The sequence below is a fragment of the Mesoplodon bidens genome (genome assembly GCF_964165515.1).
Source record: "Mesoplodon bidens genome assembly, chromosome: 6".
Lineage (NCBI taxonomy): Eukaryota > Metazoa > Chordata > Mammalia > Artiodactyla > Ziphiidae > Mesoplodon > Mesoplodon bidens.
In genome coordinates, this window is record NC_138162.1 from 116414251 (window position 1) to 116428264 (window position 14014).

At 52.2% G+C, this 14014-nt stretch overlaps 1 protein-coding gene across 2 annotated transcripts in view; it reads left to right on the plus strand.

Moving 5' to 3' along the window:
* Window positions 1–235: 235 nt before the first annotated feature.
* The window catches only part of MFAP3L (microfibril associated protein 3 like), a 42912-nt gene continuing 29133 nt past the window's right edge, over window positions 236–14014 (plus strand). The window contains exon 1 of one of the 2 annotated variants that reach the window (XM_081236488.1): window positions 236–482. The gene's annotated coding sequence lies outside the window, so the exon portion shown is untranslated. Of the gene's footprint in view, window positions 483–836; window positions 926–14014 lie in introns of those variants that run through there. The other variant, XM_081236487.1, reaches the window with a different exon arrangement.

The window sequence follows — 14014 nt, forward strand, 5'->3', positions numbered from 1 at the left end:
GAGAGAGGAGAGCGGAGCTGCGTCACCCCGCCCCCGGCAGCGCTCCCGCCTGGCTACTACCGGCGACTACCGGCTCCCGGGCGCCGTGAGAAATCTGCAGCTCCATGTTTTCGCCGCAGCCTGAGGGGGCGGGGCTCGGGGCGGGGAGGGGCGGGGCTGGCAGGGCGGGGGCAGCCCGAGGAGGAGCTGGGGGCCGGCTTGGCACCAAGCGGTCCCGCAGTCTGGAAAAGAGCAGCTTGCACCGCGGGGCCGGGCCGCTCAACTTCTGCAGGCGCCTTAGAAAGCCCGTCTTTCCTCACTGACAAAACACCACAGTGGTCACTAGAGAAAACTTAGAAACTCCAGATAGTCACAAAGGAGGAGACTAGAACCCCAAGCCCGCCGCTCAGAAGCCTCCGGTGGACGTCCCGCTCCTGCGGCTCCGCGCGCGGCGGGGGCGCTGCCGGCGCGGGCACCGCGGCCGCAAGGGGGCCCTGCTCGGGGTAGGTCCGGGGTCACGGTCCCAGAGCGGGTCTCGAGCCCCGCGTGTGGGAACCCGGGACCCACGCCGAGACGGCCGCGCGGGGCGGGCGCCGGCCCGGGACAGCTGGGCGCGGAGTCCAGTCGCGGGGCCGCGGGGACCGAGGAACCGCCCCCCGGCCCTGGACCCTCCCCCGCGGGCCGGCCCGCTGCCCCGCCCCGCCCCGCCCCGCCCCGCCGCGCTGCCGCGAAGACCCGGCGACGCCGCGCGCACTGGGCATGCTCCGCCCTGCCGCTCGGCCCCGCTGCGCTGCGGGAGGCTCCGCGCTCCCGCCGACCGCAGCCCGCGCCGCTGCCAGCGCTGGGGTAGAGGCGGCCGCCGGGAGGCTGCGGGCGACGGCGCGGCTCCCGGGCTGGCCATGGCTAGGGGCGCGCGGCAGCCGCCGTGGTGGCGAGGCGGTGTCAGGTTAGCCGGGCGCCGGTGGGCGGGGGCGCGGGCGGCGGGGAGCCCCGCACCGCGTGTTGGCCGAGTCGCCGCCGCCGGCAACGCGGCCGCGCAACTTTGGGGCTCTCGGGCTGGAGGGGCCCGCGGCCGGGGCTGCGCTCCGGGAGGCGCCCGGGTCCCCGCGGCGGGCTCCTGGGTCGCAGGATGCTGCGGGATCCGGGAGCGGCGGGTAGGGGACACGGCGTCCCAGGCTCGTGCCATAGCCTTCCCACGGCTATAGGAGCGTGGTGTCCACAGCGCGCTGCCGAGGAGCCTCCCGGTCTCCGGGGAAAGGGGACGCCAAGCCGTGGCGGGGCCTTCGCCGACTTCAGGTCGCCCGGGTCACCGGGCCTCAGTGTCCTCGGGACGGGGGGTGGCGGTGGTGCACTGTCCCGGGCCCGCAGGCCCTGAGCACGGGCTGCGCGTCCTGGTGCCGCAGGGGTGCGGGGATCTGTGGGCGCCGCCAGCCGCCGCCTCCAGTGGAGCTTTCGGAGTTTGTCGCATTTGACTCCATAGCAAGTTGACATCGAATTGCTTCATGGCGTGGAGTGGGTAAACGTGTTTCATCGGCTTAAAAAATTGCAGGGCCGATTTATTTTAAGCTCGACCATTAACCGGCCTTCCCCTCCGAAAAACTTGAGCTTGCAAGTTGCAGAATTTTTAAAGCAAGCTAGCCAAAAAGAAAAAAATGTATGCGGGTCCAGTACCCGCTCACACTGTAGAAAATAATGTACTGTGGTTGAATGGTCACTGTTTTTAAGCATACTCGTTGCAGAAAAGTTGGGTTACTGTAGCCATCTATATTGTGCGTTATTTTGGCTTTATGTTAAGAACTTGGAAGCGTAGCGTCGCAGAAGCGCAATTTTTTGTGTGTGAAGTTTTCTCACTTTTGTTTCTAAAGGAAACATTTTTTTCTCAGTTGCTACTATGCTGAACATAGTAAAATTGTTCAAGATGAAACGCAAGAGAAAATTTATTTTCAGAAGGGATTAAGTTAGAACAATGTAGTTCTACTGGGTGTTTTACTTTTATGGAAAACGAAATTTGTAGGTCCCACCACCGTTTCTGCTGGTTCTTAAAACATTTAGTACCATTATCACCCTTAGGATTACTGGATTTTAGGAGCAGCGCAAACAACCCTTTTCCTAGTGGGAACTAGTTCCACCTCTGACTAAAGCTCTAACTCTCAAGCCAGTTTCCATAAGTACCACTTAGTGGGTTCAGTTGTTTTATTTATTAAGGTTATTACAAAACATCCGGTTTGTGTTCTTCACAGACCTAGACTTTTGAGGTACATTTGCTTTTCACTGGGTTGTGAGTAGCTTTTAATGTTTGTTCTTTCGTGAGATGGCTCCAGCTCTCATTCCAGATGCTCCAGACCATTTCCCCAAGTGGGGTCTGTGTCGTGCCTGTAGGTGACCGAGATGTAATAACAGGAGTGAAGTGTCCAGACAGTAAGAGCGGCAACATGATGACTCTTTCTGCAAATTAGGCCTGCAGTCCTCCATTTTAGCCAAAGAGTTTGGTTGGTGGTGTTCATTGCCCTAAATATTTTTCTTAATATATTTATAGAAGAATTTAGAAGTTTGAAAAAAGCCCGACACAAATACTGAGAAATTGTGCTTCCCTTTTCTATAAAGATGCATCCAGTTCAAAATCTGCCGTGTGTACTACATGTATGTACAGCTTATCCGTTACGGCAGGGCCCGTGTTCTCAGGCTCCATTCCTCAGTGGGTGTTCGAACCGTCTACCCTCACCCTTGGCTTTTTACTGACCTGGAGGAAGCAGCTAGGCCTGAGTTTCCGCTTTGTGAATGTGAGGTTTCATACAGATCCATAGGCCCCCCCCTTGTGGATCTGAAAATTCTACCTATTTTATCAGTGTTAGGAAAGACAATGAAATTTAACAGAAGGCACATTTAAACACTACTCTTGGCTTTGGGAACTCCACATTCTGCTAACCTGAAACTAACAAAACCAGCAGGAGTTAGGTTGAAGAGAGGTTTTATTACTGCTAATGAAAAAATAGCAGAGTAGACTTTGTATTCAAATTCAGAAACTGAAACTAACAAAACCAACAGGAGTTAGGTTGAAGAGAGGTTTTATTACTGCTAATGAAGAAAAAATAGCAGAGTAGACTTTGTATTCAAATTCGGAAACAGGTGATAATCTCTCCTCTTTTGTGCCTAACTGTTGGGTTCTTGCAGCTCAACTGCTGGGCACATAGATTTTACTTTGAATTCCATGTCTTTAGGTTTCTATAGTGCATAGTCCTATTAGTCACATTGGATATTCGTGGCAAGCTATTGCCTTTAAAAGTACAGCTTTGCCCATTCACGAGACCGAAATTTATTCAGTTCCTTGTTTGCCTTGCAATTTAAAGATTTGAGGCCATTTAAACTTTGCTTAATTTGAATTTTTTGTTCTATGCAAGAACTTCCAGATACTGAAATATCAAACAAATATTGTGGCAAAGTTGCTTTTAACCCCCAACAAAGTGCAGTCAGATTTGTTAGATGAGAAGCATTTTCTTTGAATTCAGAAATAGTGCAAATAAGGTCACTTCCCTAATTCAGCATCTAACCAAGCATTTGGGATGTGGCTTGCCCTTTTCTAGCCAAGCCCAGGAGGACACTTGACAACACTTTGTGATCTATGGCAAATCACTTTAAAGTCAGAAACAGCCTTAGATGCAAATGATTGATTTTAAGTTTGCAGGAAGACCTCCCTGGAATCGTTAAAGGATTAAGGGGCTTGGTTGATTATGTGATAAGAGCCAGTTAAGAGCTGTCAGAACTAGTTTCTAAGTTATACTCAGAAGTCCTGTGTGTTTATTGGTCTTGCCTCTGCTTGAGCCCTTTACTCATTAAAATATTCATTTTTCTTCCCCACAATCTTTTATAGTTAGGCCCCTAAGGCTGCAAAAATGAGTAAGACGCAGTGATTCACAGTCTAGTCAGAGAGACAGGCTTGAGCACAAATAAACTGGAGTACAAAGTCAGTGCTGCCAGAGACGTGTCTTGGGTTGGGAGGGGAGGGGCCTCGTGAAAATAGTGACATTTCCGTAGGATCTTAAGGAATGCCTAAGGAATTGGTTAGGAGTCTTCTACCAGGGAAGTCCAGGCAGACAGACCACCATGATGGTAGTTAGGGTAATGCCCCTCCCACCCAAGATGTCCACTTCGGGACTGTGCAGATGTGGTTAAATGGATCTGGAGATGGAGAGATTATTCTGGATTATCCAGTGGGCCCCATGTAATCGCAAGAGGGAAGCAGAGGTCAGTGTCAGATGCACGTGAGGAAGACTGGCTGGCCATTGCTAGCCTTGAAGATGAAGGGGCCAAGGAACCGGGGCAGCCTCTGGAAGCTGGTAAAGGCCAGGACACAGATGGCCGCCCCACGAGCTTCCAGAAGGAGCACAGGCCTGCCGGCTCCTTGATTAGCCCATCCTGACCCATGTGGAACTTTTCACCCACAGAACTGAAAGATAACAAATGTGTGTATAAGTCAATAAACGACTCGGTGCCTTAGAAAGGAGCCATAGAAAGGTCATCCAGCCATATACCAAGAAAGATTTGGTGTGATGGAATCAGGGGTCGGGGCAAAGGAGTTTGGATTTCATCCTATTAAAGATACATGATGGGAAATCAACTGAGGATTTTTAAACAGGAGCATGTGATGGACAAACCGCTGCCAGTTTTATCTTCCTGAAAAAGCAGTATACAGCTAAACCCCAGGTTTCACAGGGCAGTTCGACAAAGGGTGTGTAACTAGAGGTGGTCAGGGGCAGATGGGAATCTGGAACCAGCGTGTCGTATAATTCAGTTCTCTCCATTGATCTGAAATGACGTTAGTATGCATGTGTGGAATTAAGAGCTTAAGAAGACTTGTGTTCACAGCTAGCAATGCAGGAAGGACGTAGAAAGTGAAGCAGAGGGCGAGTCCCGTTCGGACTACTTTGTTGCCGTTCATTGCCCTCTTAACCGGCAGCTGCTCTGCTGAATACACACCCGTGCAGACCAGATGTGGGCAGGGACCTGCGGGAAAGTCAGGGTTAACATAGTTACCTTGAGAACGATGCCACGTCGCCTGGGCCAACTCTGACCAGTTGGTAGGAGCTGCTTGGCCATGTCGTGGGCTTGTACAGGCTCAGCTGGGAAATTCCAACAACCCGTCAGCAGTGTTTGCTGTGGGCTCCATATTTGCTGGGGGATGGGCAACAGCTGCACTACCAGATGCCCTAACCTATGGGTTTAAATATAAGAAATTCAGTCACTCTCTCCAAACATATTATTGTCTCTTTTACGTACAAGGGCTTAACAGTGTATAAAAACGTATGGTCTGGGCTTCCCTGGTGGCGCAGTGGTTGAGAGTCCGCCTGCCGATGCAGGGGATGCAGGTTCGTGCCCCAGTCCGGGAAGATCCCACATGCCGCGGAGCGGCTGGGCCCGTGAGCCATGGCCACTGAGCCTGCACGTCTGGAGCCTGTGCTCCGCGACGGGAGAGGCCACAGCGGTGAGAGGCCCGCGTACCGCAAAAAAAAAAAAAAAAATACGTATGGTCTGGTTGAATTGACATCTCTGTGTGTCTGGAAAACTTCATCTGAAGACATCTTCTACCTTAGTGTTACAGGAGTGGCTCCAAGTTGAAACCAAACTATATGTAGAAAAATTAGTAAGAGAGAACAGATTTTTCAGACAACATGGTGTAGGAAGCCCTGCGTTGGCAAAATCCGATCCTGGGAATGACAGTAAGACTTGATGAAAACTTATCTTAATGAAAATGAAACTGTGGATCTATATTGTTTAGCTTCCGTTTGCATAACTTTGTAAGATTTTTACCCATACTTTATATAGTGAGGCAATAATTATTGTTTTCCGCTGTACAGGACAAGCTCAGTGTAAACCGTTCTATCTGTCTTGAATCTTCTCTCCCCTGGGCTCTGGGATACGGGCCCCTCGTTCTCTTGAGGGTCTGTCCTCCCTGGGTTCTAACCTTAGTCCTCTCATTATGAGGCCCGCTGTGCTCCTTCTGGGTGATTTATTTTTCCTCATGACTGCATCAGTCCCCCACACACCGATGTCCCCAAATCTGTACCTTCAGGTAAGCCTCTCTCATTCATTCACTGATTCATTCAGCAAATATAACCTGAGAGCTTATAATCTAGCGGAGGGATGGACGTGCACAAAGATGATTACAGTGAACATCTGAAGTTCTGGGTGAAGGTTGGTGAGAAAAGGGGTGTCCGGGGCTACTTGGGCAGTCCTGGGTGGCTTTGAACTTGAAGGCTGAGTAGGGGTTTGCCAGATGTGTGAGAACATGGAAGGAAGCATGGTGCAGAGGTGCCAAGGGAGCTCCAGGGATGAGGTTCCAGAGGCAGGCGGGAGTCAGAGCAGGAAGGGTCACGTGTGTCCTGCCGTGGACTTCAGGTGTACGCCGGTGGCGGGATGAGCACCTGGAATACGCCTGAATCAGATCTCTCAGAGTCAGCCCACTTCAGCAGCGCATGGCGTGTGGATTGCAGGCAGGCAGGACGCGAGGCAGGTCAGCCAGGACGGGGGCGTCCATCAGAGTGATGCTGGTGGAGGGGATGCGGAGCACTTAAACCAGGGACAGACCTGGACGTGGCGCCATGTGGGCAGGGAGGGAAGGCAGGCATCGTAACACCCGTGCAGTTGGAGCATCTGTCAGGTGTGTGCCGACACCTTCTGGAGGGGTTGCGGGCAGAGAGACTGACTCTACCTCAGGTGCTCAACCAGGGGGACCTGAGGCTGGAGGAGCGGGAAAGCCCCCACATGCACGCGGGGCTGTAGACGGAACTGCACTGCCGCAGGGCACAGGCTTTGTGAGACAGGCGTGGGAGAGAGAAAGAAGGGATTAATTCCCTGGTGGTTGTCCAGCTTCTGGACAGAAGCCTCTGGGGCTTGCCAGTGAGACTGAGAGGAAGTCGGTGTGGGTGGACTTCCTAATTCTGGATTTAGAAGGTAACTCTTGTAGAAGCTGGGCTGCAGTTGACTTTGTCATCAGTGGCAAAGAAGAAGCTTGCTGAGCAGATGTTTAGATACCATCCCAGCCCTTTCCTTCCATTGAGGATTTGAGTTGGCTGAGGGCTCGAGGAAGACTGTAAGGGAAGAGATTGCTCCTTAAAAAAAAAAAAAAATCAGTGGATCGGAGTAGTTACACATTGACAGCGCTGGAGGTGGCGGGCTGGATTCATTAAAGCAGTAGGTCTCCTAGACAAGATGGGATGTGCCTGTTCCCACGTCTGTACCTTTCTGTACCCTCTTGAAACTCTGTGATATTTGTGGCAGTGGGGACCATCCCAAGTTGGCCAGCTAACCCGTTTCTCCCCTGCAAAGGGGTAGGCAGGTATACAGCCACTGTGCTTTCCTACAGGTGCAGAGCCCACTTTCTCTGGTCCTCGGCAGGAGACAGTATTGGAGTGAAGACTGACTGCGTTAGTGCTTGGCTCCCACCCAGTTCTTCCTCTGGGTCTTCTCACCCTGGGATGGCCGTGGGGTGGCTTAAACTTCCAGCAGCCATGGAGCCTGCTTGCTTCTCAGATGCTGTTGCTAGTTTCATTTTGTAGGTTTCTGCTGCGATGCTAGAGCCCGGGCTGGGCTGCACTGCCCTGTTACTGGATGTGCTGGAGGGAACGGTTTTGTCCTTCAGGGTTTGGACAGCCCTAGATGACTTGGTCTCTGAGTGAGTCTGGCTCTTGTTAGACTCCCCAAAGGTAACACGGCTTTCTCCATTTTAAAACACTTTTGAGGGACTTGAAATTAATTTCCAGAAAATATCTGAGTATTACCAGTCCTTTACCTTACTGGGGGCTGGGCATTTCTCCCTGTACATCTGACCCCAGGACCTATCGTGGACTTGCTTCCCTCCTGCCTTTGTAGGGCATCCATCCCTTCCTCCAGATTTTGGCTGTCTCCCCTTCTCCTTTCACTGGGGTAATGGATCTCTGTCCCAAAGTCCTCTTTATCATTGCTCCTCAGAAGCCCTGGAGGCCCTCTGATTACGTAGAACTTCTGGAGGCGCGCCCCGACGTGCCAGCGTTCTTGGGATGGGCGCACACAGCAGACCCACTGCATGAGTCCTGCTGACACATGCTGTAATGAAGAGGGTTTTTTTTGTGTGTGTGGTACGCGGGCCTCTCACCGCTGTGGCCTCTCCCGTTGCGGAGCACAGGCTCCGGACGCGCAGGCTCAGTGGCCGTGGCTCACGGGCCCAGCCGCTCCGCGGCATGTGGGATCTTCCCGGACCGGGGCACGAACCCGTGTCCCCTGCATCGGCAGGCGGACGCTCAACCACTGCGCCACCGGGGAAGCCCTGTAATGAAGATTTTTCTTTTTAATTGGGAGGCCGTGCTCATTCCACCCCTGCTTGCTAAACTGAGCCGTGACCCCTGCTGGGGAAACTGTCCTGTCTCCCTTAGTCACCCTTCAAGACTTGGCCAATCCCAGTGAACGTTCTTTGACCTTTCCAGCTGGCCCTCATCTGAATTTCTGTGGTATTTACCCAGTAGTGCTTAATTATGTATCATTTTGTGCACAGGTTATCACCAAGATTGTAAGCACCTTTAGGGTAAAGACCTGGTCTTAAAAGTTTCTTTAAGCCCCACAGCAGTTGGAACCGAAGTGATAATCATGGCCTCTTAAATACTTGGAGTTCCCCTTAATTGGGGTGACTGAGTCCTAACTGTTTTTATCACTCAGATGAATCTGACTGCCCCACTGAGAAATTGTTGAGAACACCCAGAGAGTGTGCTCAGCCTAGCAGGGCCTTCTCCCGTCAGAGCTGAGAGAAAAGCAAAGCTTCCTTCAGAGATTCCGTGTGGAAACGACTGAATCCACATTTTCAACTTTCTTCTGGTGTTTTGTTAAGATAATTTTCCATAGTTCCCCACTGAAACCCACTTCACTTTGGGGGAGGACCGACCTTAGGAGATACGCATTTAAACTCAGCTAGAAGATTATTCCGGTCCAACTGAATTTTGAAAAGTATTGCTCTATGCACAGAATTTTAAAATAATAATAATTCTTCAAATAATAGATAATCACAATATTTTTAAATTATCATTTTAAAATAACAGTTATGACAGTTTGGATGTTAGTGGCATTTAGCCGGTTTGCCGGGGCTGTGGTGTCCACTCCCAGGTCACCGTGGGCAGGTGATGGAGCCCTGGGGTGATGTGGTCCTGGAGCGGCTTCCATGCACAGGTTAGCGGCTTGGCCTCTGCCTCTTTGGCTGTCACTGTAGACAGATCTACATGGTCCTTCCCCACGTCATAGGCTCGTGGCAAGGCGAGGCTGGGTAACCTCCTCGGGTGTGTCTTGTAAACCATAAATGCTAGGTGAGTATAAGGGATGTTGCCTTCATGCTGTTAATAGGAATGAAATCAAGCAGAGTGTGAATTCAGGATCTCTTCTGATCTGTTTTTCCTGACATCCAGTTCTCAGAGACTCTAGTAAGAACACTCGTGTGATTCAGAAACACGTTGGTCGTACAGTTACACTTTGTGAAACGGGCTGGTAAAGGAGGGAGAAAGAAAAGAATTTTAACTACTCTCTGCAGTTACTGAGCATATTTTCTCAAATAGATGAGATTTCATCCTGATGAAAGAAGAAACCCTGGGTGATCCAGTTCCTCTGCGGTGACTCTGAATGGCCTTAATCAGACACCAGCAAGACAAGGAATGAGGGATGCTTCTGACGCTGTGAAATATAAATTCCATTTCAGCAGCCACAGGAATGGACATTTCAGGCGTAGAAGAGAGTCCCGTAAACCTCACTCACCTCGCAGGCCCGAGTCCTCCGACGGCGGATCCTGTGGCCCCCGTGGTCCCCCCGCCAGGACCTCTGCTCCCAGGTCCACGCGGGAGCACCTGCCTCTCCTGCAAGGGAAGGATGTGCTGTGAAGACTGAGCTCTGGGGAAACCTTGGTTTATGTTTTAAAGTTAGATTTGTGGTAAAGAATGGACACAGTTACCTGGAATTCCTAAGCAATGGGTGGAATTTGGAGGAAAGCAGGGCCAACGTGGATGCCCAGTGAGTTAGTCAGCTGTTTAAAGGAAAGGACCCCGAGGTTCAAGCTCACCCAGTGGGTAGCCAGGTGCTTGCCCTGAGGGGGGCGGCAACCCGCCGTGACCACGAACCGCCCTTGTCAGGGGCAGAAGCCCAGCCCCCGGGGAGAGGGCGGGGGGAGCACACCGACTCACATCACACAAGGGGGAGGGTGCTGACGAGGTGACATTTGAGAGTGAGAATGGGGGCGAGCAGCAGCCTTGCCGGCATCCCAGGGGCTCGGACCAGAGGGAGGAATGGCGCGGGCGGCTTCCCGCAAGCCTGGCGTCTTCCGGGGTTAGTGGAGCCCAAGTGGCTGGCAGGGAGCGAGAGGGGCAAAAAGGTCAGAACTTGAGGCCGGGAGGCAGCCGGTGAGCAGACACTGTAGTGGCCGTGGGAAGGCCTCTGGCTTCTTTTCTTTTTTCTTTTTATAAATGTATTTGTTTATTATATTTGGCTGCGTTAGGTCTGTTGCTATGCGCGGGCTTTCTCTAGTTGCAGCGAGTGGGGGCTACTCTTCGCTGCGGTGCGCAGACTTCTCATTGCGGTGCCTTCTGTTGTTGCAGAGCACGGGCTCTAGGCGCGTGGGCTTCAGTAGTTGTGACGCACAGGCTCGGTAGCTGTGGCTGGCGGGCTCTAGAGCACAGGCTCAGTAGTTGTGGCACATGGGCTTAGCTGCTTCAGGGCGTGTGGAATCTTCCCCAACCAGGGCTCGAACCCATGTCCCCTGCGTTGGCCGGCGGATTCTTAACCACTGCGCCACCAGGGAAGTCCCGGCCCTCTGGCTTTTACCCTTCAGTGAGGAGCCCTGGGAAATGTGCATTGTGCTAACTGAAGAGTGTTCCTGGTGTGTTTTCCTTGAGGCCTCCCCATGCACAGGCCGCTACCAGACATTTACAAAAGTACGTAACGAACGCCTGGTGCCCAGGATGGCGGCAGGTATTTGAACACCAGCCACACCTTTCTGTAGCTCACATAGAATTTATAGAGAGTTTGTCCGGTCACAGCATCGCCAGGATAACAGTGATACCCCCCCCACCCCGGTCACAAGAGCAGTTGCAGGGCCTCTCTGTCAGGCATTAGCGAGCGAAGTGGAGCTGGCAGGGCCCGGGCAGGGGCGCAGCAGGGGCCAACTCCGTGGTGGGCCTTGGTCTGAAGAGGGGGTGCTCGGTGGTATGGCCCCGGCACCCGGGTCCTCACCGCCGTCCACGCGAGCAGCGAGGCTCCGTGGTGGCGCTGAGCTCGCCGGGGGTGGGGCTGAGCGAGAGCCCCGCCCCTGCCGCGGGAGGAGGGTCCCTCCCCGCAGCCCCCAGCCACTCCATCCCACCTGCACGTATAGGCGCCGCTAGGGACCCAAGCTGCTTCCTCTCTGTGTTGAGGTGAGGCATCTGGAGGGTGTGGGTGGAGGTCTGAAGGCTTCGGGAGCTGGCGCCCTGTTGTACAGGATGGAGGGAACACTCAGGAAGGTGCATCCCCAGCAAAGGACAAGTCCCCACGTGCTGTGTGGTACCCAGGCCACTTCCTGGCCATCCACCAAGTCCCGGACGGCTGGCAACCTGGTGCTGTACCCTGACTGTTCCCTGCAGGGGGACCTTGGTCTGGACACAGACACCTCCCTGTTCCTCCCCTCCACAGCTCAGCCACACCCCTGCTCATTGCGGTCACAGGATGGTGGATTTGGAGGAGGAATAATCAGTCATCCCTTAGGGAAGGCTTCTGTGGAAAAGGGCCCCCCTCAGTGCACACAGTGCATCACCCTTGGCAGTTGGGAGGTGGTCCCTGTACAGGCAGATGGGGTTGAGAAAGGGGCTTTCACTGCCACGGCCTTAAGTGTTTACGGCATGTGCCAGAATCCGCGAGAAAATCTAAACTCGCAATCGCTTCGGGCCTAAACACCATATTTAGGAAGCAGGTTAAGAATATTGGTCTCTGATTTTGGCAGGCGGGGTGGGGGGGCGGATTGCCCCTCTGTCCAGGCAGCCGGGGGTCAGCGTGTCCATCCAACATCGCCCCAAGACGTCGAATGCTCTGGCCACTTCTCCAGGCTGGCCTGTTGATGTGTCCAGGCTCCCATACGCCCACCAGCTCCTGTCTGGCTTCACTCTGGACTGAGGAGCTTATGCATGAAATACATCAAGAGCATCTCGGGAAACGGGCCTGCAATGAACAAGAATTGAAGGTTGGCTGAAGTCGTGCTGTAGGTTAGCCAGTAAGAGAAGTTAACTGAACTAGGATGAACACATGTATCTCTCTATATACACGTTCCAAAGAGCAGGGAGGATGTTTGGAAAGGACACGTTTTTTTAAGAGGTAGTGGGAGATGCTGGACAGAATGTCTAGTAGTAGAGACGGCAGAGAGAGACAGGCAGCTCCAGGTGCTTCTGGACCAGCCTTAGGTCCCGTATGGGATCTGACCATCAGAGTTTCAAAGGGAAGAGAAAAATGCCAACACAGCCTCCTCACCTTTTATCTGCATCTTGATGTGTTTCAGGAACAGGTCTGGTAGCACAAAGGCACCATCCACCAGTGTATGTGTCCCATCTGTATTCAGTTCCCAGGTTTGGCTTATTCCCTGGCCCGTCAGATTCCTGAGGAAGAAGTATCTCTCTGAGCAATTAAGAATTTACATTAATTGGGCCCAAAAGTGTTTTAGCCTATTCATTTAGAATGACAATTAGAAGACGTTAAATACACCCTAAAACATCAATAAGCTCTTCTAAAAGATAAGCTTGTGATTAGAATAGTCCTCCGTGCCTGTCTCAGCTGCTAGAACAATGAAAAATGGCCTTTACGGAACGAGAGGTTTTAATGTGATATCAGGTCTGACGTGGGCGTGACGTTTTATCCTGGTTTGAAGGCGATAAATTGTGTGACCCTAGGCAGTTGCTTACCCTCTTTGGTCTCCCTTTCTCATCTTGCGTTAAAAAAACGCCTTTGAGAGGAGACACCCAGGTTCTTCCAGATCTACTGCTCCTGTTCTGTGAACAAACCCATGCGATGGGACCATTTTTATCTCACCTGACGATATTCATTGTCTGTAGAGGGAAGCCTTTAATACTCTTCTTTTTCTCTTTCTCCTTTTCTAACCATTATATTTATGAGAGTTTTATTTTATATGATTCTTACTTTTGACCAGAAAAACGTACCCTGTGGAAAAAACGTGATGATGATCCAAAAAGGGTTTCTTCATATGATGCACCCGTAAAAAATAACGTATTACACAGATGGCGTCTCTGGGCCTGTCATTCATTGTTAGGTTTGAAAAACAGTGATTTAAAACAGATCCGTTTTGGAAAACTAGGTGCCTTTTGTGTATCAGAAAAATAAAGGCCTGAACATCAGTGTAGCTGATAAAGTAGGAATGAGACCTTTTGTTCTAGCTCCTTCTGAATTGTTCAGTGAGCTTGCTGGCCTTGTCTGGGGGTCACTCCCCCCCTTACCTGTGGGCGCGCCCCATCCTTGGTGTTACAGGGCCCCCCCCTTGCTATCCGGGCACTCTGCCTTTCCAGCCCCCCGTCTTGTGCACGTCACCAGTGGTGCCTAATGCATACCTTTCCCCGAGTGTGTTGGGTCCTCTCTAATCACCGTTTCCTCTTATAGGGTCAGCTTCTGGCCCCTGGCCCACTTGGTGAACTCCTTTGTAATTAAACCACAGGGTCACTTCTTGTAAGAAAGTTCTTCCTGGACCCTCTACCACTTGGGTCTCCTGTCCTGTACCATGTGGATCCTCGGCCCCTCCCTGATGGGGCAGTTGCCACGCTGTCCTGTAATTACTGATGTACTTTGTACTCCTCCTTGACGCTTTGGTGACAGGGGTAAGGACCGTGTCTTCTCTGTGTGTTCCACAGCCCGGCAGTGTGCCTCGCACAGGGGATCTTCTCAGTTAAAGTGTAGTGATTTGGATTGGTGCTGGGCACTTCTGAAAGTCACCTAAACAGGATGCTCTTCCTCCTTTCATGTAACGATCACCATCTGAGTCAAGAGTTACCTTTGTGCGGTTAGA